This window comes from Agelaius phoeniceus, chromosome 14, assembly GCF_051311805.1.
Source record: "Agelaius phoeniceus isolate bAgePho1 chromosome 14, bAgePho1.hap1, whole genome shotgun sequence".
In the NCBI taxonomy this organism is placed as follows: Eukaryota; Metazoa; Chordata; class Aves; order Passeriformes; family Icteridae; genus Agelaius; species Agelaius phoeniceus.
In genome coordinates this window covers 8,262,573-8,289,840 of record NC_135278.1, presented here as the reverse complement: position 1 = coordinate 8,289,840, position 27,268 = coordinate 8,262,573, and the positions used below count along the sequence as shown (strand labels likewise).

Sequence of the window (27,268 nt, the reverse complement as noted above, 5' to 3'; positions counted from 1 at the left end):
CAGAACTGAATTGCAGAGGCTCACCTTCACAGACTTTTGTAGATGTAAAATGTAAAGAGTGACAAAGTCACAGAGTAACTCCAGTGGCTGCTCTGAGCACAATGGTTCAAATCCTCCCCCTACTCATGAGAAATGCAAACTGGTGTTTGCAGGGCTGTCTCTATCTCTCCTCATTCTTACCCTTCCTTAAGTATCAGACACTAACTACTATTCTAGTAGGAATATAACATTAAATGGATTTTAGTGTGACCCAAGTATTTTCTTGTGTTAACAATAAAGCTGCAATGTAAACCTTTTGATTTGACATTGTTTACTGGAGAGTGGGAGGAAGATGTTTTCCCACATTGAGCGCTGGCCTTACACGATCCAGATCCACCCCCACTGCTTTACCTGGAGTCACTTGCACATGAATCTGCCTTGTGAATCATGCCTAAAAAGCACTCACCACTTGCTTTGCACTGAAGCGTACAGATAAAAAATGTCTTTGGGGGCTGGGGATTTTTATTTCTTCTTTTTTCCTTTCTTTCCCCCAAGTCCCCCCTCAGTTCCTTGCAGAGATCAGACACACAGCAGAAGTGTTTCCTCTCTTAATGGTCTGCTATCTTTAGAATATGACTAAGTTTCTAATTTTTTCCCCACCCACTTGCACAGCTCAATACAGCTGAGCAATACTGTAGACATAGCAATGAAGATAAACGACACACTGAAAATATTTTTTTACTTTATAACAGACAGAAATGACATACAAATGTCTGATCCCAAAGCCAGTATCACAGATCTATTTGCCTTGCCTTCTGAAACCAAACTTCAAGTAACTAAAAAGCATTAGTTCCCTTTCTTGAAAACATTTACAATGAGATTTCATGTACACCATAGCAATAAGCATAAAGTAGTAACAAATTGCACTGTTGTCCAGAATAAACTAACCTATATATTGCACTGAATGTCTCTGTTGGGCACAGAGATGTGCTGGTTCTTTCCAGTAACATTCAGGTTGTTTCAAATTGTGATCCAGCCCAGCCTCATTTCAGCAGCTGTCTCTTGAAACTTCACAATACAGAACCCTTCTTCTAGAGACTCCAGTGGACAAAGAAATGAAGTTTAATCATGCTTAAGATAGAATGCTTACTCTTTGAGATCTCTTTTTCTCCTACAGAAATAAGTTTAAGTCAACTGCTTGTTACTCTGGATTCAATATTTTATAAGAACTGCAAAGTACATTTACAGACATGAGGGAAAGATTCTGAAAAGCTGTAAAAGACTACATGTTAGATCAGCTCAGCAGAAATATATCCTATTGGCTTAATATGTATACACATATGCACAAAGAGCAGCTTCACAAAACATACATGTTTAAGGTGCTCTGCAAGTGACTCTCTATTTAATAATAAGACAGGTTATGCAGTACCCTTATTTTATGATCAACATTTCTCCTATGTTTTGCACTGCACACTTGTAGACACACACTTCAATTAGTGTGAGACAAATGGCATAATTCCAGATCCACTAAACCTCGGAGACCTATATTGTCATGCACACACAGCATGCACTTTACTACTACCTAGGAAGCTGTATCTCTTCACCTCCTCCTCTTTTTCAAAAGAAGCCACTTCTGAATAAATGGGATAAATAGCCCCCAGGCAGATACTCAGAAATCACAGCTAAAACAGGCCCTCATTTTTCTGTAGGCAGCCTCAGTGAGGTGAGTGCAGGGAAAACCTGGTCTCACACAGTGCCAGGCAGCTGAACAGTGGGCAGAGCTGCCCACTGCAGTGCTCCTGCTAGGGAGAGACTCCCTCTTCCCACAGGTTTATGAGACAAAGGTGAGAGAGACTTTCCAAACTGATCAATATCAGGCAACATCTAAAACAATCACACCCCTCAGAAATGCTCTGCAGTAACTTGGGAAGCTCCAGAAGCAGCATATTCCACACAAACTCTGTCTTTCCAGGCTTCACGCCAGCCTGGGGATTTTTTGGGTTTGTTTTGCACTTTGCTTTTTTCTGGGCTTGTTTGTTTGGGGTTTTTTTGTGCTTATTCCACTTCTGATCTAGAGAGCAAAGTCTCCCCACAGAACAGGGATCCTCTGCAGCACCCATGTGCCTATAAACATTCTCATGACATGTATGACACAGACCTACATGATGGGACACTGCCTCTTCTGTGTCCAGCAAGTGAGGCCCAATACTCCTTCATCAGGGGGCATTTCTGTACTGTGCTCAGCCTAGATCCATGTAGGAAGTGCTCTGGCAAAGCAATGAATCCCCTTTATCAGTTACAGGCATGCTGCAGACGTCCCTGTACCAGCAGCAGCCCCACTGCAGTGACTGCCCACAGAGCATCCTCTTCACTGTGTCCTCACAAAGAGGATACAGAACATTTTCTCCAGTCATGCTAAAATCACTTTCAGGCTGCAGTACATTTGACAAGAGCACTTGTGAGGAGCTTAATGGCTGATATTTTGGAGCCAGCAGCATCCTTAACAAGAGCTGCAAGGGTCAAACGTGAAACCTTCAGGAGCCTCCAGCCCCTGAGGACTGCATACAGCAGAACCCTTCCTTGTACTGCTGGGTCTGGGAAGGGGCAGCTGGTACTGACAGGTACCACAGGAGAACTCTGTGCTGCAGGAAGAACTCATTGCCCTCCATGTTAGGGATACTAGACCAAAGCTGACCAAAGAACCCTGCCCTGGATAAAAGAAACATTGAAAAAGTGTGAAATTTTTAAACAACATCTTTAAAGCTCACTATGAGGCTGACATTTACCTCATAAACATTGTGGCATGTGTTTCAATATTAAATGTGCTTGGTAAGATGGATAAAGAGGACAAAAAAACAGGAATGCTAAATAAAGTGATCTCTAGGAGCTAAGCAATTGTCAATTAATTGTCAATTAAGTGGCAGTTTTACAATTAAAGTATTTGATTTTCATAAATCTTTTGCAGCATGTCAGAGGAGACTAGGAAGAGAAAGTTTGGGGGTGGGAAGTCACAGAAGGAGGCTAGAAATTTTCCCCTGCAGAAGCCTAACATTCATTTACAATTGATTCATTGAACAGAAGCATCTTGCCACAGCAGCCACCCACCTAACGATGACAAAGCACGGCAGTGCAGTGATGATGGCACAGCACAGTCAGGAAAGCCACCTCACATTAGCCATGGGTGGCTAATGCCACTACCCCAACACCCATACTCTGGGCTTTGCCCACCCTCTTGCTGGGTGAAAACAAGTTACTTCAAACCTCAAGGCAAGGAATACAATAAATAAATAAATATGCATTCAAACAGGAGGTCTGTGTTCCCTTATGGATTCCCTTAGGAATATTCTTCCTGACACACTGCAAGGTGTGTTATGCAAAGAGAAAACGCTGACATTTCACATAAAATAGTCAATCAGGACTGTATCATAAATATATAATTTCATTCTCCAAAAACACCCCTAAAATGACTGACATTATTCCCAGGAATTAATCTTGATGAAATTGTTCAGCTTTCCTGTCACTTGTAAAGAATGCAAGTGGTTAGGTTTATTTAGGACAGACATGGACGTGTCAAGCCATGGCACAGGGTGAGCTGGAGGGAAACATTAATGCACTAACTCTAACCTGTTTTTATATCATGAATCTCTCTCCCCAGTCCCCTCCCCCAAGTATGTAAATTGGCAGTAAATGACTGGCATTCACAAACGTGCCTCCAAGCAGGTTAGGGATAATTAGTAAAGCATGTAGACACCCTGTCCTAAGAGCCAATTGTGACAAATCCACAAAATAATGAATCTCTATTAATAGTTAATGATGTATGTCAAGAAGAGCCCAGACTTTGGGCTCTTCCCCTTTAAGCCCTTGTGCTATCCCCTTGTGTTTCAGCTGGTCCAGCTGAATCCCTCCCTCCCTCCCCGTGTGCCGGCCTGCTTTGAATCCCGGCCAAGATGAAGTAATTGAAAACTGCCAGCCCGAATACTTCAGAAGTCTATCGTGGAACAAGATTCAACAAGCCTCTTCTCAATTTGTAAATATGTTGGAATATAAGTAGTAAAAAGGCTCTGATGTCAAACAAGTTTAAGCATTAGCTGTGTTCCTTTATGAGTGCTACAGCAGTGCTTAATGCTTCACACATTAAACCCTATTAACACTGCAAAGTTATTTCATCCCTGTGCTCCTCACACTGTTTTGTTCATAGATTTTTTGACATTTTTTTTAATCATTCAGAGCATTCAGTTACTGCAGTGATGTATATATATTGATAGTTTTAAAGTCATATTTAGAGGTCTGGCTTGAAAAACATCATATTTGTATGTTTTTGCTTGACACAAAAGAAAAATAGTTTTAGAAAGAACTTGTGTTTTGTATATTTTGTTTCTAACATGGTAAGTTACATATTTTGGGTATATACATATTCATGACCCACATTGGGGTTTTTGGAACATATTAAAATACCAATGTAAAACATAAACAAAACATAAACCTTTGCCATGTGAAGAGAGATCAAGAGTAACAGGGAGAATTGAGATGACATTACAAGTTTATGATGAATGTATTTAAGTCCTCCTGGTTGTTTGCAACTTACTGGTTCTTGATGCTCAACCATTACTGACAGGTCATGTGCTGTTAATTGGACTGAAAAAATTACTTGCTCCAAAATTCATCACTCTTAATAGCTTAACTAAGCTAACAACTCTTTGTTGTCTTCACAAATAATCTTCTTACTACCAAAAATGCTGAAAGAGTTAACTCTACACACAGTGGATCATCAAATTTGAACCAAAAAATTTTAACCCAAACTTTTGGGATGTGTTGATCCAGATCAGTGTCAGCTTATGTCCCTCCCTAATTATTTAGAAGAACAGCTGGCAGAGTATTTGTAATACTTGACTCCTTGTGGCATATATAGGAATTATGGGTTTAATTTGATCTCACAGAAAAAGCAGGGTTTTAAAAGAGAATTCAGATGATTTACTGTAATCAGTAGAAGAGCAGTGCAGCCAGCAGTGATAAAGAAGAACTTTCAAATTATCAGATTTTAACATGACAGGGTCCCTCTTAGAAGCTTTTACACCCTCTGTTTAAAAAGAATAAGGAGCCAATAAAAACTTAGCAAATGTTTCTGAGTACAGCCCCTACCTTTGTGAGACAAGGTTAGTGAATCCCCATCCTTTATTTGTCTTTCTTTGTTGTCTCTTCAGAGACACATCACTGCAAGTCATCGAGCCCTATAGAACCATCAGAAGTAAAGAGCAGCTGAGGGTTTGAAAAGTGCCAGAGCATTAATTAGCTCAGAATTCCTGAATCTCCACTGATACAATGAAAGTTACTCAATCACAGGATGATGTGGAAAGCCTAATAGCAGCTTTATAGTCAAAGCACAGGAGTGGGAGGCAAGAAGTGCAGGTTCTATTCTTGCTGCCAGCACCTGTGTGCAACCTTCAACAAACCATCCGTTTTCATTGCTCATTTTCTCTGTATGCAAAGTGGGAATAATTGTGCTCACAGGACTCTTCTTAAGCTAACTTCACCTCCATCTGAGAAGCACTTTGGGATCTTCAGGTTAGAGAAACCGCTGAACTGTAAAATATAATTTAAAATATGTATTTTACTGGATGCGCTTAAAATAAGTATTCCCTGTGCCAGTGTAAAGAGGAATTTTGAGTGTAGGATACCAAGTCTAGGTAATTTAACTGTTACCTTGAAATGTAAAAACGTTGTTTGCAAAGGATTTTTCAATTCAGCAGATGACTGTAAAGCAGCACTTCAAACAGCTTAGCCCAGAATATCTATTATTAGTAAACAACTGTGCCTTACAGGATTATTTGCAAGACTCTACATTAGGTACACTTGAGGTAGGCTTCTGAAAATAGAGCTTCAAACATGTTAAAAGATAATATGTGTGCACATGGATAAACTTCTACGTTTTCTACAAACTTGCATTTCTGTTCTAACAGAAACATAAGTAATTTCAAAAATGACATTCAATATCTGACTCACTTTTATGCTCAGTAAAGGTGACACATTGCAGAAGAACAAAGCACAGAGCTGGCCTGGCTTTGGCTGTTTCCTGTTTGGTCAGGAATAGCTGTTGGAGCTGTGTTTATCCCTCACATCACATCAGCAACAGCAATCCTCCCTGAACACATCTGTCCAGTTGGTCCTGGATGTAAACACTGAAAAGTTCTGTTCTGTGTGACCAGTTTCAGGAACTTTTATGTAGGAAAGAGAAGGAGAACAGTTACTGTGTGAGGACTGCCAGTAGGACTGGTGACCCTCTTCAGACTTTTCCTTTCAAACAGATGCACAGATTTGTCTACTAAAATCATGTTGCTTTGTCTTCATTCATTATTGTGCACTGCAGCTTTTGTGCTCATCTCAGTGTTTTTTCCTAGGGCCTTTCTACCCACACAAATGGCAAACATATAGTAAATATTTGTTGAAGACTTCAAACAATCTACTTTGAGAATTCAGATTGTTAGCTGAATTAAAAAGGTATAGTCTGCATGCAATCATCAGTCTGACTCCAAGTAAACTGGGGCTCAAAGCAGGTCAAAGTCATAAATAAATTCTTAGGCTCAGACAAAGCCTTAGTCATTAACAAGAGCACAATAACTGGAAAAACAGTATTATTTGAATTTGAATTCCAAAATTGAAAGTGTTGCTACATGAATTAATCTACAACAATTGGCAGAAAAAAATAACAACATTCCTCACTTGCAAAAGCATCCTCCTTATCTCATGGCTTTTATTAGAGAACTCTCCTGAAGCTTTTCCTCTACTGATCTGCATACCCTACCCAAAGGGAGACTGAGCCATGCCAGGGAGTACAACAGGAAAGCTACAGCAGCCCTATTTTGATGAACTAAAACCACTGCCTCACAGTTTATCTTTACTACTTTTGCAGGAATGTGATTTTCTGTTACTAGTGCTTGGCACCAGAGGTCATCTACTGCCACCAAAACTGCTAGTAATAGACAGAGACATCTACTAAGTCAAGGTAAATATAAGTTAAGCAAAGGAAGACAAGTTACATTTTTTATCCCAAACTACACTTTCCAAGTCCTGTTATATAAAAGCTCTCACACTGCATTTCTATCTGAAATCTAGTAAGTTCAGTGTGTTTTAGGATTCCCCTTACTTCTTTTCAAGTCAAGGGAGAGACAAATCACCACAGAGGACAGACCTGCAGCACTGTCTGCAGTGCCAATAGCTATGGTGACCCACTGTAAGGGCTTTCTCCATTTTTGCAGTGGAAAAGCTCCAAAAACCTCTGCCAGCAAACATTTAAGAAAGCAGCTGAATTTTTGCCTTTGCAAAAGAAGAATAACAAAATTACCCAAAGACAGGGAAACAGCTATGCCTAAGCTGACCATGCAGGGACACCTACCATCATTCTCCTGTAAAAAACCTCTAGAACAAGCTGTGATTTTCAGCCCAAGAATAGGACACAATTGCCAAGGCTACTTATCTTCTGCAAGTTAGGCAGAAATGCTCAGCTCTTTCCAGCACCCCAGAAATCCCTATCTGTAGAGCCTTCCTCTGCCTTCTCTTCGGCAAAAGCTCTCAGTCCATAACCCCTCACCCTTCCAGGCAGGCAGCCTGCTCAGTCTGCCAGCTGGGAACAGACCACAGCTGATTCCCAGCACCTCTGCCATTTTACAGCCTTGGCCAGCTGTTCTTGCAGGGCTTAAAAGACCAGGAAACTGCCACCCTGCTCACCATATAAAAAGAGGATATGCCCTCACTGTAGGGGAATTACCAGCTTTGCTGTGCTTGGCCAAGCAGTGTGCTGGCAGAGCACACAACCCAAACCCTGGTAAAACATTTGCTTTACACAAAGGCAAGCTGAGAATAGAGAAGTGGAAACTGTCAGAAATGCCTGAATCAGGCACACAGCATTACCTTTATGCAATGTGACTTTGTCTCATACTGAAATAGGGCACAGCTGAATTTGTAAATAGCCTAGTATTCACTCCTCTGTCCTTGTGTAAATTAAACAGGGACCTTTTGAACGACAGCTCTGGTGTCCTCTGCATTCTCTTCTGGAGGCTCCACGTGGAGACACCTTGTCAGGTGACTGAGATCTTCCAACACCCATGCCATGAAACATATCAGAGATGAAGGCAACTTGCAGCCAATGGTGAGATATAGTGACACTGAAATATGGAAGCACCTACAAGAAAGATTTTTGTAGCTACTTCTGTGACAATTCTGCATGATTTGGTGGCAATTTAAAAATTAAAATACACGGTAAAGCTTTATTTGCATTATTATCTTACAGAAAGCTTTCCTTTGAAGTGCAGTATTACATTAGTAATTTTGGGTTCAACTGTAACAGAATTTAATCTGGGCAGCTGCAGTCCTGACTATTAGCTGCTTTTATGATCTTGTGGATATTTTTTGAGTTGAGCCTTAATAGAAAAGTGTTACAGTGTAAATCTGTATATATTTCCTGGAAAATGGATGCAGTCTCCAGTCCCATTTGTGTTACTGTCCATGAGCCAGCACTGTTCAAGGTCCCACTTGTACTTACACAGCAGAACTTAGCATGGCTCTAGCAGCTTCTCAATGAGAGTGGTTTTATTAAGAAAATGTAGCCCAAGCTTCCCTGCTAAATGTCATTTATTTTATTTTTATTTGATTTTCCCATGTCACTCATGTCCTTGTTTTGCCACCTGCTCTATCTCAGTCAGCATATAATTTATGAAACGCTGTAAGAAGGATGGAGACAATCTTCCTGTTCTGTACAACACAAAGACAAAGTGATCCTGGGTACAGGAACACAGCCATAGTATGGTTTCAAACTAGATCCGGAAAAAATCTGACTGATTTGGTAACATTGAGATTTCCAGGTAATTTAAAATGTGCCCATTTGTTTTTGCAGTGCAAAACTCACCACCAAGAACAAACGGTTCCTTGAAGTTAACGAAATGGGGATCAGAAGGCTGCTGCTCCAGTTGAAGTCATTTGGAATTTTGCCACTGGTACAACAGGGCTGAGATTTCATGCTGGGATCTAAATGTGAATGACCAACCCCATGCCAGAGGGGAAGCCACTCAGCCTTTTCTGTTTTGGTAGGCTCAATTGCAAAAATAGTTAAAAGCAAGACCATGCAAAAGTCACTCTGCCTCAAAGGTGAGATTTCCTGCGGAAAAAAAATGGTCCTGACTCTCCATTAGCAGTGATGTGTCATGACTGATTTTGGTGCAGATGCAAAAGAGGGCAAAGAAATGGATCTAGTACATTTTTCAAAAAACCAGGACTTCCAGGCTTCCACTCAGATATCACGAGAGGCCAAGTTTCTGCTGACCGTGCTTAACAAACATGTTCTCTTTGCATTTGTCTGTGCCAAACCATGAACACTTTAAGTAATTCTAAACTTCATCTTGATAGTTATTTTTCTTTTTCTCATTCATACTCTGACTTATGTATGATTTATAATGTTTCTACTGGGAAAGTTTCATATGCAAGTAAGCTTTCCCTTGTGAGAGTTTGTACATTACCATTTGGAGGCATCTTTTTACTTTTACTATAGTAATATTTCCTACATCAATTTTAAACTTCATCATTACTGGAAATTGTCTAGGTAATAATTTTAAAGATGTTAAAGAGCTGCTGGTATTTCATGCAAAAGCCTGACAAACACTCCATTAAAAATTGTGCTGGTGATAATTCATCCAAAGGCACACTTTTCTAATCCCCTTCTTTTATTACAGACTTTGCCACCTGAAGTTACACAATTTCTAAATACATGATTGGCCCCAGCTCCTCTTGTTTGTATTTTCCCCAGAGAAAGATGCTGAGTCAGACAGAGATAAAGAAAAAGAACCTTCTAACACAACTAGTTATCCATCGTGTTCAACCCAAGATAAAGAGGGTTGGGTTGCAACAGTCTTTGAAGCTTTCTTTTTATCAGAATCCTGTAAAAACCTCATATTGAGACTTCCCACAAATGGAAAAGAAATAGCAATTTTATTAGTACCAATGCAAGATCATCAGCCCCAGCTCATGTTACGCAATGAGCAAAAATGAGACAGCAACAATGAGGAGCATAATTTTCACTCCACTCAAGACCTTTTTTTCAGACATTTTCTACTCATAGTTACCCTTATTATTATTTGTTTTCACTCACTATTCACACACTAGGCATATGGCATTCAACTTTTTATCTCTATATATTTTTACCTACCTATTACTTTCATAGGTATAACAAATTAGCTGCATTTTCATTCAGTTCTTTCACTAGCATTTTGAATTTAAACAGACAGTATTCAGATTACGTGGATTAATTAGATGTTTTATTAAAAAAAAAACCCAGGAAAATGAGTTGCAGAGTATAATATAAAACACAGCAGGCTTTGACTTTCTGCCTGGAAGCTGTTTAAAAAAATAATAATAATTAAGAAGGAAATGAAGAGTACACTGTATTCTGTGCATAAATAAGAGATATTAAAGGCAAATATTTGCTTTTAGATTATGATGAACTCAGATTTACACCAAAAAAAATGGACTTGAGATGTTAATTTAGCTAAATATGAGCTCTAATCAGTCATTCCTCCTGCATCATCTTCCATGGTTATGCATAATTATAGTAGAGGTGCTCATACTGTAACACAACCTTTCACTGTAAGCTACAGCCTGAGGATGTTTTCTCCCCTTATCCTTGAATCCCCTTTGCACAGCCCTAAGCCCCATCACACATTTAGAAGGAACAGTTCAAAAACTAGATGGAGTATAATAAATTAATCTGGACTTAGTGGGTGGATAAAAGGTCCAGCAGGGGTTTGTTACAGACCCTGGGGACAAGAAGAGAGAGGAAAATGGAATACTGCACAATGACATTAGTAAGGCAAACAGAGATAATACTCTGTGTGCATGTGTCTGTGTGTGTCTGCAGAGTGCTGGGGGAAGGGTGGCATCAGTATTCTCAGCCTTGAATCATCTTAATGTAATAAGGATTGAATACTGCCAGCCTGCTTCCAGACAGCCAAGGAAGGAGTGTTCCTACATCCCTCCTTACATTATCACACACCACCAAAGCACAGGCACAAGAACTCTACAGCAAGAAGCAAACACTGTTAGCAAGGCTCCATTCTGAACACTCCTGGGAATTGGAAACCTTTGTTCTCTGACCAGAGAGGGAAGGTGTGCGCAGCCCACATCAACTTATTATGGTACACCTTCATAATAGGAGATGCAAGAAGGAATTCTTGTGCTTTTCAATAACAGGTAAACACAAGTGTTAGATACCATAAACCAGGTTTGTCCTGATTTATACCCTTACATATAGTACTAGTGCCATATCAGTGTTTAGAGCCAAGGCAGATGCACTGTGTTTGGCTGGCCCTACCACCTTTCCAAGGAAAGATTAAACAATAAAAATGCTTCCGTCCTACCCATAAGTTGGTAAATGGGCTCTCCTTTCCACACAGACTTGGGCTTCCTACATGCTATGAACCATCTTCAGGAAGAACATCAAGGTAAAAGTGTATAACATCTTAAAGGAAACATTTCAGAATGCAGAGAAGCACACACAAAACAGAGTGCAAAGAAGGAAAGAGGGGGTTAAAATGGATTGAGGATTGCATTGTCAGAAGCCTACAAACCAATAGGTTTGGAAAAGTAATTTCTGATGATCCATTTCAAATTTCTACCTAAAATACAAAAGGTATGAATGAAATATTCCTGTCTTGAATATATATTCATCACAACTCAACATGCAATATGCACTTTGAAATTGAAATGAAACAAAACTAATGTAATTGTAAAACATGCCCAAATAGCAGCTGCTCTTCATTCTCTTTTTCCACACCTACTGTAAGCAAGGGCTTGCCATAGCTCATGCAACTTGGGTCATTACACATTATATTAAAGACTACAGATGCCAGTGCTTTGATTTTACTTTTCCAGCAAAATTCTGGATGACATCTTTAGCCAAACACAAGGAGAGGGAGAGATATATTGCACTTTCTACTCTACTGGGATCTGAGAAAACAAGTTGAAGTGCCTTCTACCACTACTTGCATTGACCAGATCCCCCTCTCAGCTCTCCTAGAGCTGTTGAGGAAAAGCAGGGACTTGAAGGTCCTTGTGGACATCACTCATATTCTCCCCATGTCCACTCTTAACTAGAAAACTCTCCCAACACAGCAGACCTATGCCTTTTGAAGAGGAGCCTCCAATTTTGAGCCTAGCTTTAGTTTAAAAACATCATTTTTCTTGCACATTCTCTCAAAAGCTGCATCTGCAATGGAATCTTTAGAGTGCAAGAATTATGTGTGGTTACTGGCTTAATCTCTGCTGGATTGCCAATGGTCTATTTTTATCTCACGATCTCAGAACAATTTGGGATGTTGCACAACAACCAACAGTTCTGATGCAAAGAAATGGTAGCAATGCAGTTTTTCAAGTTAAAAATCTGGATATGATGCTGGATTGGCAACATCTGACTGGCTGAAGATTGTGAAAGAAAGAGCTGAAGTAAAGGACGTTACCCAGAACAGCTAGAAGTTAAAATAAGCCCAAGGTTATCAGGTCTTCAGCAACATCTTACATATAATAAAAAATACAAAGCTATGTAATTAACTGGACAGTGGAGAACATTTCCAGAACATGCAGAGAGAGTTCATTTTGAAGTCACAGCAATTTTCTTCATCTGCTGGGACTGCATCTGTCAGTTGCCAGAAAGTACTCAATGCTGAGTATCTCTATTCCTGCATAACTCTTACAAAACACAAAAAGAACACAAACAATGTTCTTCCTTTAATCTGTTTGTAAGTATATTTTAGATAAAGCTATTCTGATAGTTTAAGACTATTTGTTCAGATTGCACAAGCTATTCAGTGCCAGAGTTATTTAAATCCTGAGAAGAGGTACTACAATAGATAGAAATGTTGTATGAATAGAACATAAATGATGATAATGGAAGGGCTGATTCAATAAATAGAAACTTTAAGCTGAAAGCATGAATGAGAAGGCACTGGATCTCCAGCTCCACTGATGTGGAACGTGGGGTCACAAAAAATGAGGGCAAATGCTCCATGTTGCCCTGCCTAGATTTATCCCAGGCTCTAAAAACTGGACACTTGGGTGAGCTACCGGAGCTGCCACCTTGAAATGATACTTGATACTGACAATCTAATCATCTGCAGCACTTTTTGTAAAGAATAAAGAATTAGCTGTAGTGAACTGGCCTCATTTCAGCCTGCATAATTACACCCTGCACACCTATGATTCCTTTGCCTTTTCTTAGGGGAAAAAAAGAACATGTTCTTCTCTTGCTGTAAGCCTTTTGCCTAGGAAATCTCAGCTATAGCTGCAATCATCTTGTGCTTAAGCTGATATCAAACTGTTAAATTTTCAATGTACTTTGAGATAATTTATTCTAAATCTTAAGATTATTATTGCAGACATCTCAAAGGACTACATATTCTACCCTGCATGTTCCAATAATGAGGCATGAAAGAGTAAACTGAGAGTTTGGTTTCTGATTCCTTCCCCTTTCTTGCCCTGCCCATTTATATGCTTTGAAAACTGAAGTCATAACACTGTCAGAACTTTTTTTTAGTGGTTTAATAAACATGACATGCTTGCACTTGCTTTGCATTTTAATAGCAATGCAGTGGCAATAAGACACTTCCACAAATATAATGCATGCAATTACATAGGGTTTTAAGGGCTAACTTTCTGTCAGGCATATATATACACACATATTTTAAAATTCTTTTGTTCAAAACCTAAAAATCCTCTCTCATTTTTCACTTTCTCATTATGGATACCTGATTGCCTTTCAGGTGGAATTTGAAGGGCACACACCACTTAGAGCTGTTAAGAGCCAGATCTTTGTGACTGTATCACTATAGTTAGCTTCAGTGGAAACTTTTGAATGGCACCAGAAGAGTACCTATGGAAGTGGTCATACTGTTGATCTGACAGTTTTTAATCTTTCTTTTTCTTTCTTGAGGACAGTTCTAACACAAGGGATCTGCTCCCTAATCTGCAGATATATATATATATATATATACACATACACAGTTCTGCTTGATTGTATTTGTATTTTTCCTCTCCTGCCTTCTCTTAACTTCAGTGCTCTCCTACATTTCAGTACACACAATGAAATGTACCTTGACTGTGTCCAAGGTGTGCTGCTGCTCTGGTGTGCTGTGTCTGGTGCTTTGACCAGCAGACAGATGTGACAGAACACTGAGGAGTGACCACTGAGAGCATCAGTGCTAAGAGCAACCATGGCCAAGCATTGCTAACACAAGAAGTTTGGTTCAGGATTTTAAACTCCCTAAGTATTGTAATGGCCTGTCCAGGGTTTTGCTTTGACCCATTTTAAATATCTTGTGTCTATTATGCGAGTAGACCTTCATTAACCTGCCCTGAAGTTCTTAAAAATTAAGTTAAATCTCACTAGAAAAGATTTAAGTAGTAAAGGGGTAGTTTTAGTTCTAAGGGATACAACTTGTACTGTGTCATGCTTCTGATTTTGGGCCATCTCCCCCCCCCCCCCCTTGCCAGGCTCAGGGTGCCATTTCACTTATTTTTATTCAGAGGTAAATTGGATGACCAGGAATTAAATTAATTCCAGAGTCTGGCTCAAGGTGCATTAAAATAAACAAAAGGACTCATATTAACTTTAGTAGAATACCTACAACATTTAGCAGGGCACTATGGTTAACATAGTCCAAATATGCACATAGTTTTAAAGGAAAAGCTTTAATATTCCATGCTATACTGACAATATTTAATCTATGTTTATGCTAAGCAGCATAACTTTCTTTTATGTTTCAAATGTTAACATTCATAAATTTACAGTATAACATTGTATTTTGCTTTTGCATTAGGTTCAGCTAGACTGTTATCTTGACAAACATTTTCAAAGATTTTTTACTTACTAACTCAAGAGACTACAATCAGAATTTTTCTGCTACATACCTTCACTGGTCTAGGGATTATAGGCTTGAGCAACTTACATTGTATAATAAGCTGCCAAATGAGATGAGGTAAAACAGTAACTCCACAAAAGGATCTAATTCAGTGTACTTACTGTGTGCTAGCATTAGTCAGTGATTAGGTTATTAAATCCTCTCTAATTATTATTTGAAGCTTTTCATAAATAGCTTTTTGCAAAATGGATCTTATCTAAAAATTTAATTTATTGGATGTTTACAGGCTTAAAAAAAAGTGATTTTATGATATAAACCCAGAATTACTTCCTTTTTAAATAAACCAAATTGGTGCTGTAATTGAGATGAGCATGCTATTTTTTTCACACGATAATCTGATATGGGACTTTCTTCTCTCAAGAGACTTGCTTGATCTGCTCTTTATAGACATTCAGTCTCTGTAAATATGCTTTTGGTTTCTTTATCAGTAATAGTATTAGACCTGAATGCTTCAGTATACAGTATAATGGGATATTAAAGGGCTTTCTGTATATGTTTTAGACAAGCTAGTCTAATAGATAGAAAATCACATTGCTTTCTTTCCCCTTTTTTTTCTCTCTGTCATTGTTTGCTTTTTCTTCCTGCTTGTACTTTGCTACTGAACCATCTGACTATCTGTGTTGCCATGGGAAGGACTGCAATGCCATAAATTCAGAGACGATAAGTTCCTGTGCTCGTTTTTTTTTTCCATTTTATTCTTAAACAATCATTAGCACAGGTTAGCTGCTTTCATAAGGGTGTTCTGGCACTAGAAGAGGATTGTAAAATATTCATTTCTGGAAGAGATACAGCAAAAACATTCTACTCTTTTCACAGAAAGGAACCAACCTACACAGGCAAAAATCCATGCTTCCCAACTTGTAGATACCTGACTACTGAGAGCTGAGCCAAATTATGGGCAGTCATCCATCTAGTCTTATGGTAGCTAATGTGAATTTCAAAAATGCTACAAAATTGAGTTAAAAACATGTCAAATCAAAAAAACAAAAAAAGGTGCTGGATGCCTCAGAGGATTCAGGATGCAATTCAGAGGTTTTCATTTTCAAATCACTGGTCAAGCACCCCAAAGGCTAAAATTTGCCACCCTCTAAAATCTCTGAAGTGTGGCCCATCCAGAGGGAGCCCAGTGGCCTCAGCTCAGCAGCCAGTGCCAGCTCTTCCCACTAGACAGAAGAGCTTCCTTGTGCAAGCAGACTCTACTCAGTGGGCTCGAAAGGAAAAAGGCCAGAACATCTTCCACAAGCAGGTCCTCCAAGAACCACTGTAAATAACAGACCTGGGTTTGTTCAACAGAAAACTCCTTGAGCCACAAACTAAATGTCTTTGGACAATGGGGTCCTCAAGTCAAATCCACTGAAGTAAAAGGGAATGTCCCACCTGGGCATGGGAGAGGCAGAATCACACACTGTAATGGGATCTCACTTCCCCATGTAAAGCCAGACCAAGTGCCTTTGCATGTCAGAGTAGGGTCCTGAGTGCTGAACACTGCAAGGGCCAGTCAGCATCACCAGACCATATCCCCACAGTACCTGCTTTTCCCATCCCACATCAAGACTGGAGGCTCACACTTATTCCCTCGGGCTAAGTTCCAAACAGGCAGAATGAGGACCCTCACTGGTACTTGGCAACAAACACAACCTGGCCCTACTTCTGTCACTGTATTAATCATCAGTGCTGACATGAGGAACAGCTCATTTTGACCAGCAAACAAGAGAAATGTGATTCAGAAAACACAGGGAGAGCCATGCAAGGCTCAGGAAGCCGGGCGTAGACTCACCGTCCTGTCTGCAGCCACACGCTCATCTCACGTTTGGCTGATGGCTCTGTGCTGAGCTGCTCTGTTCAATATTTTGCATGTTGATTGGCTTGTTATTCACTTCTGCCTCTGCTGGAAGCCAGACTAACCTGTGGGGGAAGTGTGGAAAACAATTACAGTATATTGAAATGGTCATACAAGTGCAGTACACTGCAACACTTTACATAATTTATTAGGTGTTACTACACGCACTGGCACTCACATGACAGAGATCTTAACAAGACCAACAAATAGGACAACATCTGCATTCCTGTAAGAACATTTGAGATGAAAATTTAACATTAAACCAAAGCTGTACTTACTGCAGCACAAACACTGCAATCAAGTGGTCTGCCTTGACTTGCAATGTATTATGTTAACATAGTATGGTTGCCAGAGTAAAACAGAAATGTTCCTTACAACAGCAATTAATTGCTTGCTATTTTTGAAAATTAACAGTTAATATATTTTTCTAAACCAATCCAATTCAGTGCTACTCTGAATTTTCATGCATCATTTCTTTATTTTTGTCCCTATTGTGCACACAAGGTCAATTAACTGGTAAATATAATTATTTTACAAACATAGCAAGCAGCAGCTATTATAAATAACAACTTATTTGCATATTTCCTTGTTTCTGAAGAAAACATCAATGTTACAGGTCTGAAAATCTTTGCAACTCTAATATAGTGAGATACTGGTTTTAAGTAAATCTTCTGTTTCAGTAGGTATTCTAGTAAACATGCCATTTCTTAGATTAAAATCAGCAAGTAGAAGCTGGGTTGCAGATTTCAGAACTTGTCTCATTTGCATCTTCAAAATGGAATGGAACTGAAAGCTTTCAAGCTTTATTGTTCAATGCCACAATTCTGCTGCTCTTTGTAAATGAAACGGAAAAGAGATGTATGTGAATATATCACACATTTCAGGGTAAATGAGTTTTTCAAATTGTAAATGAATATCAGTGTTTGTAGTCACCTTCACAGCATTTCTGAAGTTGAAGCTGTGAGCTGAATTCTGACTGAATTTTATGAAAGATTTCAGAAAACATGACTCACAAGATTTTAATAGTCAGACAAAGACCCCTTTCTGACTCTATTTTTGATTTCCAGAGTCCCTTTAAATAAAGAAGATATTCAAGACTGAGGGACAATGGAGAACAGCTGCAAGGATGATTTCTTTTAAAAGGAGAAATCAAAGGGCAGCACTCCTCATGTGCACTATATATGGCAATCTCTTTGGCTGAATATCCAAGGACTGGCTGGTACTCACATGCTGTGCTGAAGCTGTGTGGCTAGAGAGGCTTTCCTAGACATATTTCTTGATGACAACTGCATGCTGTTGGATTTGTTTCAGTGGCTGTGAATCTGTGAGCCATGCATATTGTGTTCCATTTGCCACTTCACAAGAAAAAATATTTAGTGAGCTTATGGCAAGCAGGACACCTCATTTGTGCTGATTGGGGCAAATAGGGTGATTTGTAGATTCACACATGCTGAGATTCAGGCACTTTGAAAAAACTACATTGGGCAAATTTGAGATTTATACCCCAGCCCCAATGCAATTCATGTGTTGGGGTGCTCCTACTGAGACCCACCAATGGGAGCTGACAGCTGCACACAGTGCACTGGAAACATTTTAGAGCTTGCTGTAAAGAAAATAGAGCAGTCTTCGCCTAGCAGGGAGGAAAATCGATGAGTCAGCACTTGGCAGTGGTGACCAGCAGGAGGATGCTTCTGATGAATGCTGAGTCATTGATTTCCCTCCCTGATCAGCAGCAGCTGCTCCATTCACACTGCAGAGCCTCCTCACTGCGACCACACGTGTCAGCAGCCTTTATTGGCATTAAAGCAAGAGGTATCAGCTGACAAGACACCCAATTTATGTATTTTTGGTTTCAATAGCACTACCTTACAATTTCTAAGTTGCTTCTCAGCTAGGGCACCTAAAAAGACATTGATATCAAGGCAGGAGATCCAATAGCACAGGCAGCTCACAGGTACAAGCAGTATTTGCATGACAGATGTGTGAGTATCACCCAAGCCTTTGGTTTCTTTTCTCACCAGGAGGCATAAATTTCATAAACTCAGAGCACAGTCAAGCAAAGAGGTTAAGACATCATCTGAGAAGGTAGGCTGCAAGTCAGCACAAAGCTTACATGTTTAAAAGCAGACATATGTGTAAATATGCAGATGGACTGGGCTCTGCTCATGTGCCATGCCTTCAGCGTGTGTGCTATAACATGGAATGGCTGAAGACCAAAGCATTATTGTAGTTTGCAATTTTATGACAGTAAAAAAGCAACAGGTAAAACAGGTGAGACTACAATGAATGACTACAATAAAAGTGTCGTCAGAGCAGGTTATTACAAATCTCAGCATTTGATGAGGATGTATATATTTCTTAACATGTTCCACCATTTGCTATATTGTTTACATTGCCAAAATTATTACTTAAGGAGCTAATGTGTTTGTGTATCTGTTTGAACTGATCTCTAAGGAAGCAGTTTACATACGAGGAAAAAAGAAGAGAAGGGGCTGTCATGAGATAAATGCTGTTTCTCAGGATTAAAATCGACTGAAATACACTATTTATAGTCAGGCACTTCACTGCTAGTAGCAATGCTGAGCCTCTACATTTCAGGTTACATTCATTGCAGAATATGCATGACTTTGCCTCAAAAACACTCACAGAAAAAGTCATAGGTCAGGCTTCTGTGCTTGAACTGGTATTTTAGCAAAAGCTCACGTGGCCAGCCACAAACCCAATCTCCCTTAACTCTACGGGTGCTTGTCCTCTGAGAAAGAGCCTCTTGACCACAGTGACAAGCCTGGATTCAGGAGAGCCCATCACTGGCAAACTGTATTTTCCTAGTTAATTCAGCTGCAGATTGAAAATTGATCTTTTATAGTTTGCTCCCTGCTTTCATAAGGCACAAGTCTACTTAAATTCTTTTGCTTTTTCAAGCAAGCCTGACCCGGCTTCAGTGAGTCCTGGTTAGAGCTGCATTGAACTCAGTGGTTTTAGTTTAGATAGATTTTTGGAAAGTGTACATCAGTTACAACATCCACTCAGGTTGAAGTGTTTCTTGAGCTTATGAACTCTAAAATTTAAGATAAGCATCGCTGCCAGCACCTTTCCTTTGCCTTATCTGCCTGCATTTCTGAAAGCCAGCCTTCACTCTGCTGTGCCTGGGGCAGCTGAGCAGGCTCCTCCTCATACCAGTGGTTGCATTAGCACAGAAGCTTTCAAGGATAACTGCTGCTCCTCGGGGAGCCCCAGAATAGGAGCAGGCAAGAGTGCTCTCATTCTTTTATTCCTTCACACGGCTGGGGCCTGAAGTGTCTTAGGCTGTGCTAAAAATCTGCTAACTTAAGAAACAAGTCTTTGAAATCAGATTGTCAGCTATATTGCAGGTAATGAGCTGTGCAACTTCTGAAATCATACACGTATCACTTTCTTTAAAATTGTTGACCAAGGGTATGAAAAATACAAAACAGAAATAGCAAATGAATTCAAAAATATAATGTGACCCTGTCTCATGTCTGAATTTCTTGGGTATGATCCACATGGACAGAAATGACTTGCACATTAGACGTTGCCACTGACGGAAGTAGCAGCGTTCTTGTAGTTCTCTATTTAAGTTGCCAATGATTTTAGTAAAATACTAACTCTGCAATCTGAAGGCCAGGTTCTGGTACTGACTGATGACCAGGTGACCAGGAATAGAAGAGGAATCAAATAAAAAATAAAGAACATGACAGATACTAAATAATTTCATTATTGACTGAAAATTAAAGAACACTCTATTCAGGACAGAATTCAGAGACAATAGAATATGTGGTGTGTAAAATGTTTTTAACTCCTATAACCCTGATCTGAAGGGGATATGCTACCCATAAATAATGAATTTCCAATACATATTATGCATATTGGGACACATAGGCCAAGTTTTCAGTAACAAGAAGTTTCATTAAATAGATGTTCCAATGAACAAGATTCTGCAATGTTTAGATCATATCTGACTAATAAAATTAAAGATTTAGACATAATTAATATAGATCCAGACATTTACCTAATTAAATTGAACAGGGTAGAAAAAATTGATTATACATTTCCTTATGAATGAAAATAAACATAGAAATTCGTGTTCTTCTAAAGATAATGTATAACTCTAATGCTTTGATGATATAAATCTCACATTTTTTTTAATGTAAGATTGCTACTGATCAGAAAAAATGTATGTTATTACAGTTAGTCAGTCAGATTGTCAAATCAGCATATGAGTTGATGGAACAATGACAATTTACCATATCTGAGAATCTGCTCATTATCTTCAACCAATGAGGAACACAGAATCAACATTTGTAAAGAGGAACAGTTCCTTAGAGGCACTATCAAAAAAACTTTTTCAGATGAAAAATGAAAATCAAAGATAACCCTGCAAAGGCTGTCACCATAACCAGTACTCCAACAGCTTCAGTATATGTAAAAGAAGAAAATTTATCTGAAAATAAATTCAAGAAAGGCTTCCCAAAATGATGTGAAATTCTGAGAAGGGGTTTAAAAGTTTTCCTGAGCTCTGAAATCAGATAAGATCTTGAGAGTAGACTTTGTCTAGATGGGGTAACATTTGGAGTCATTAGATTGTGTGTATCCCTTTCTGTTACATTCCTGAAAATAAAAGCAGAGTATTCAAGAACAGCCCCAAATAGGCTGCCTTTTGGACACAGAAGACATTCTTAAAATATATTCCAAAAATTCTCAAATGTTCAGAGAAACAGCTGTTCAATCTTATGTCATATCACTACACCATTCTTGTTGCAAAAGATAGAGACCTTGCATAATCAACATATTTTCCTGGCATGGTCTCCTATCACTCCTGTTCTCACTCTCTAACGTAGCTGCTGCATTAGCAGCACTTCTGTTTGACCACATATGCTGAAGATTATTTTCTAGAATAGACTTTCACAGTCAAAGCTTCCTGAATACTGCTGGTCAGAGCTGTCAGGACCCTTCTTCAAAGAAGATATAATTTTACTTTTAAAGACATCTGGTCAATATTTGTTAAAGCTTGTAGATTGGTTTGATGATGTCAGACAAGTAACGCCACTGATATAAAACTGATATAATTGTAATATAATCTGAAGAGATATGCTGAATTAACATCAGTACAAAATATGTCCCTAAAAACTACAATATAGGAAGACATTAGGCAGGTATGCATCTTTTACAAACTGATTTTAAAGTAAAACCTTCACTTTCTCTAGATGTAACTTGGGAATATTCTAGGCCTTAAGCAAAGCTATTTGAAGGTAGCATCCTAGTCCAGATAAGAACTGAATTTGGCTCAATGTGCATTCACTGGAGTTGCTCCACCCTGTAGAAACACCTCTCCCAGATCAGTATGGCAAAAATGTAGGACAGAGAGCAGACAGTACTAGTTCATTTTTGCTCACTTTTTAAAGCCTTCCTTGCAAGCATCTTTTCTCTCCCTCTGTGTACGTGCATGCGTCTACCCCTCCTCTTTCATTTCTTTTCTCTGTAGGGCATCAAAAGTGCTTTTCAGGTGGGAGGGCAGCAGTGTAAAATTGACTGCCATTCTAGTCAATTTGCTTCAGCAGCCATTCCATGTGTAAAGCACTTTATACAGAAGGAAGCTTTTTAGACATGAAGACCAAGAAATCTATTCTTTTACAGCCACAAAGTCCCTGTGAAATCAGGTTTCGAGAACTCATGCGAGGACAGAATTTGGCACAAAGCCCACTGGAAAAAAAAGCCCATTAAGGTCTTGCAATCTCTTTCCCCTTGTTTTTCTTATTAGCAGAAGAAAAATAATTTGTTCTAGAGAAGAATGCCTTTACCCAGGACCTTGAAGCAGGCTGTACACAGTACCACTGGAGCATTTCCCACTGACTTCTACTGTCTGAAACCAAATTTTAGTTTTATTTTAAAATCAAATAGAGCCTAGAGAAATACAATTATCTGTCTACATCCAGCTTGTGTGTCTCATGCTTGGTTGAGTTGGTATCATCCAGTGACAAGTACCATCCATTTCAGTCTTCTGGTGTTTACTGTTTTTCTGTGACCTTAAATAACTTTTATTTAACTCAGTATTTAAGCTGTAAAGGCTGTAACCACCTTTAACCACTTTCACTTAATATGTTGAGGGCTGGTTTTGAGGACAAACACAATTGTTCTTGTTGCTGTTGATCTGGAAGGAAGGTCATTCTCACTGAAAACATGTGGTTGCTACTTGACATAGGAAAACCCAGCAGCCTTCCACGTGGCCAGGAGAACATCAGACCAGTCAGATATTGAGTGTAACAAACAAGTCCTTTAAAGACAAACAGTCTTACTGATTCTTTCTCACAAATGCTTCAAGGCCATCATTTAAGAAAAATCCAAAACAACAACTAGTTGCCAAGTCCATCATGTAATCCCAGTTATGAAAAGTCTGCTACTAGCAACCCAGAAAGTTGGCCAAAGAAACAGTGGGCCAACCTGCATCTCAAAAATATGGATGTGGCCTCAGGAGGCTCTTTGAGAGTGATTTAGACCAGTCAGGGCCAGCCCAGGGCAAGCAGAGAAACAAGTCTCCTGGAGAGGTTCCTAAAGCCTCTTGTTACAGGGCAGAGAATGCTGCAAAACAGGAAGGAACTTCAAGAAGAAAAGTTGAGGCTACCCCAAGACATCCTGAACTATATCCTTCTCATTCCAGACAGGCACTTTTTCTAACAGCTTAATGAAAAAAGGTAATGGTTCTACAGTAATTTGTGTTTATTGTCAAAAAAAGCTTTTGCCTAAAGCCTAGCAAAACATTTTATTTTGTGCTTGAATCACTCACTCTGTTCTGTCCACAAGGTTCTTCCCTTTGGCTTTGCACCAGCTTTCTTCTGTATTTGAAGACTGCTATCATGTTTCTACTCAGTGTTTTAACCTCTAGTCTAAACAACCCTCTTTTGTCATAGGTTTCTCTGTTCTGGGGCACATAAGAACTAAACCTTAACTTAGCGTGGAACTTTTCACAGCTGTAAAAGAGCAGAAATACTTCATTCATTTTGCAGACTGTGCTCCTGTTTTTAGAACTCAAAATTTCTCTCCTCCACTTTTTTTACACTAGTATGACATTCTCCATTCACATTCAAGCTGTAGATAGCTAAAACCCTTAATTCCTTTCCTTTATGACTGTAAATTGGTTGGTTGTTTCTCACTGAGTTGATTCTATGAATGATTCTTCTTGTCTAAGTACAGACACTGGACTTATTTTTAATTGCATCCTGGGGTTTTTTCATACCATCTTTCTAATTTGTAAAGATCCCTTGAAATTCTAATCATGTTCTCCTCTACACCTGGAGTCTTCAAAGCTTTGTGGTATCTGCAAATTTACTATGAACATTCCTTATCCAATCAATGAAGTCACTAATGAATATTTAACAGTATCTGGTTCAGGACAAATCCATGTGAAACCACATTTGATATATGCTTTTCTATTTCCAGTAAATCATTGGAAACTATTCTTTGACTTTGTTTTCCCAGCTCATTTTGCTAATAGTCCATAGTAGGTCTTTTCTAGATCTTGTTTTTCCAGCTTAAGACAATGTTATGTGAAACAAGAATGCTTTAAAGCATCTCTAAAGTTAAGATCTCTAGCTTCAAGAGATATGAGATAGAAACACAGTTCCTAAGCTTCTAGCAGCTTTGCACCTGCAAAGAGCCCTTCCTGAGCAGTTCTACACCCAGAGGGTGTTATCCTTTCACTTGCCCCAACTTTCTCCCACTGTAAAGAAATCACATTCAAGGGAAAAAACCCCATTGAGCTGATACAGAAATTCATGGAGTTTGGAGTAGTATGAACTACGTAGATGAAGTTATAAAGTTATGCTGCCTATGAGCATTCCTTTATACCCTGGAAAAATTTTATAACTAAAGATCCCTGTTTCCACCTTCCAATTGTGGCGGGATTCTGCAGGTATGTGCAACAAAAGCTATTACCTCCCAACCACTTCATCCAATCTAGCCAGTTCCATCAGTTTTACCTCCTTCACCTCTACCAGTGCTGGAGAAAGGGAGTATCCAGACCCAGACTTGTGTACTAGCTTGGCCCAGCTGGTTGATCAAAGGAAGGAATGTTGGCCTGAATATCCTCAGTTACGTGCATTACATTAGACCCTTATCATTACTTTGATGTCAGTTTTTGTGGTTTAATTATACGCTAAGATGTATTCTTAGGTAAGCCAGGAAGAGCTGTCCTTATGACTCAACCAGCTACTTTTTGGCCAGCTGACTGTACATTTAATTAACATCCTGGGCATCAGTTCTGCAGTCCTACCCCAGGCAAATCTCCCATCAAAGTGAATGGGAATTACCATCTGTGCAGGGCTGCACAGAGAGTCAATAGAACAGCACTACAAGTTTGGGCAAACAGTCAATCTTTATGAATTTTTAAAGCTATTAAAGTTGTTTTTAGATTAAAATATTCCTTTTCGTTTCAAGAGATTAGTTTTTTTCCTTAACTAGTGTGTTTGAATCATTTCTAAGCCGCATACTGGTGAAAACATTAAGAGAGGTCTTTTGTACTCAGTGTTTTAATTTGTATTCCTTCCTTGATATGGGGACATTTGAGCATGGTGCATCTCATGGAAACAGTGTATATGTACCACATCAAGTGCATAGGAGAAAAGTTACTCCTTTGACATAGATAGATGTGCATTTAAAACTCCAGGTTGAAATATACACTCCGGTCAATGCCCAGAGGCAGCAAACATAGGAAACATGTAGGTATTTAATGTTTGGTAGTAAGCTAACATTTCACCCATTGAGCTTCATGGTGAATCTGCTCTCAATTTCACAAAAAAAAAAAAAAAAAATCAGTTCTCAAGCACTGAGAATTGAAGTGTCTGAAGCACGGTCCCAAAATTTCAAATTCTGCTACTGGATAACCTTAATCAAAAATACATACTATAAAATCAAATAAGTGATGAGTCACAACCATTTGGATCTTTCACAACACTGACTTTAAGAGGCAGTATAAGAACACAAACAAATCCATGATGGTATTAAAGACTTTGGAAAAAGCTCAGTGGGATTGAGAAGAGCTGAATCCCATGCTAACCTCTGCCTTTCCCAATTCAATCTGCTTTTGCTGTTACCAAGGACGCAGCTTCCACAACAGCGCTGGGTCCCTTGTTAAACTCTGCTCACCTCAACACAACCTCATCCCTCAAAGACTGACAGACTTCCCACACCAGTCACAGCTCTGCTTCACTTCTGAGTTGTCCTAGAGACAAGAAGGTGCCTCGCTGGCTGAGAGGGACAGAGGACAGCAGAGCTTGCCTCAAGCACCAAGTCAGTGCTCTGGAGCTGCAGCAGAAGGGCTGGAGCAGCAGACAGCACTGATGCTTGAGGGGGACAGAAATGGGTTGAAGACCAGAGAACAGGATATAATACCTCTACTGCAGCATCAGGACAGCCCAACAATGCTGTGTATGTCTAATGCACATGTTGTATGGGATTGTCCAATGTGTTTGTTTTAAAAAGCAGGTGAAATCCAAGCAAAGACCCTGCCAAACTCAGAAATGTAATTTGGATTGAAAGAATTTGCTATGCTTTGCCTCAGAAGGCAATAACCTTTATTTGGCCCTCAACCACAGTGGCCACAAGAAGTAGCAGTAAACTGCATCTGTGATTCGGGAAAGAGTAAAAAACTAAGAAAATCAGTGATGGACCAAAAATATCTGCACTGGAAACATATATATACTGTGTCTCACAGAAAGGCTGTTCTTTGGCAGAAATAACAGACACTGGTTTATTTTGTGGAACAGGAGACAGAAGAGATTTTTCATACTGAAATGATCAAAGAATAAATTTAGGTTTTTGTTTTCTCTGTATTGTGTTTAATTAGGGCAGAGGAAAACGGGGAGGTGGGGGGAGGAGAATTTAAGAATGTGGCTGTCCTTAAAGAAGGTTTTCAGCAGTGAACAGTGCTGGGTAGAAATCTATCTTGCACTTGTCACATCTATATTAAATTATCTACTTTTTTCATTTTACAAGGGAAGACGTGAGCAGAACATTACTCAGCTGTCAGGATACAGGGCTGTGCTGCTGAGCAGAGTAAAGTGAATATATTCTACAATGCTGCAAATCCAGCACAAAGGTACCAGAGGAGGGATCTGTGTCACCAGTTTTTCCTCCTGTGTTCCTGGAAGGCAGTTTTCAGTAGGCTTTGTTTTGACTGCTTTTTGCTATGATGATATTTAAACACGATCAATGGCCCTTTCTTCTGTAAGAATAGTGTCTCCTGACTACAGTGTTACAGATAAGGACTGGAAAAATATTTTTAGCTTTCATCAAATACAACCTGACCAATGTAAAGCTACTATGATGACTTATACAGATCCTTGCCTAAATACCAAAGGGTAGTAAAGAACAATCCTTGCAACTCAGTTTTTACTATGCTTTGCATGTATTTGGCATGTCAGAAAATTAGCAGGTTATAAGAGCATTAAGAACGTACTAAGAATATAATCAATATCATATT

General features: G+C 39.2%; 1 protein-coding gene across 3 annotated transcripts in view; it reads right to left on the bottom strand.

Annotated features, from left to right (window-relative positions):
- The window catches only part of MAMLD1 (mastermind like domain containing 1), a 244,035-nt gene that overhangs the window by 159,254 nt on the left and 57,513 nt on the right, over positions 1 to 27,268 (bottom strand). For 2 of the 3 annotated variants that reach the window (XM_077186220.1, XM_077186219.1), the window contains exon 3: positions 16,711 to 16,838. The exons of the other annotated variant lie outside the window; for it this stretch is intronic. The gene's annotated coding sequence lies outside the window, so the exon portion shown is untranslated. The remainder of the gene's footprint in view (positions 1 to 16,710; positions 16,839 to 27,268) is intronic. 3 annotated transcript variants of the gene reach the window in all.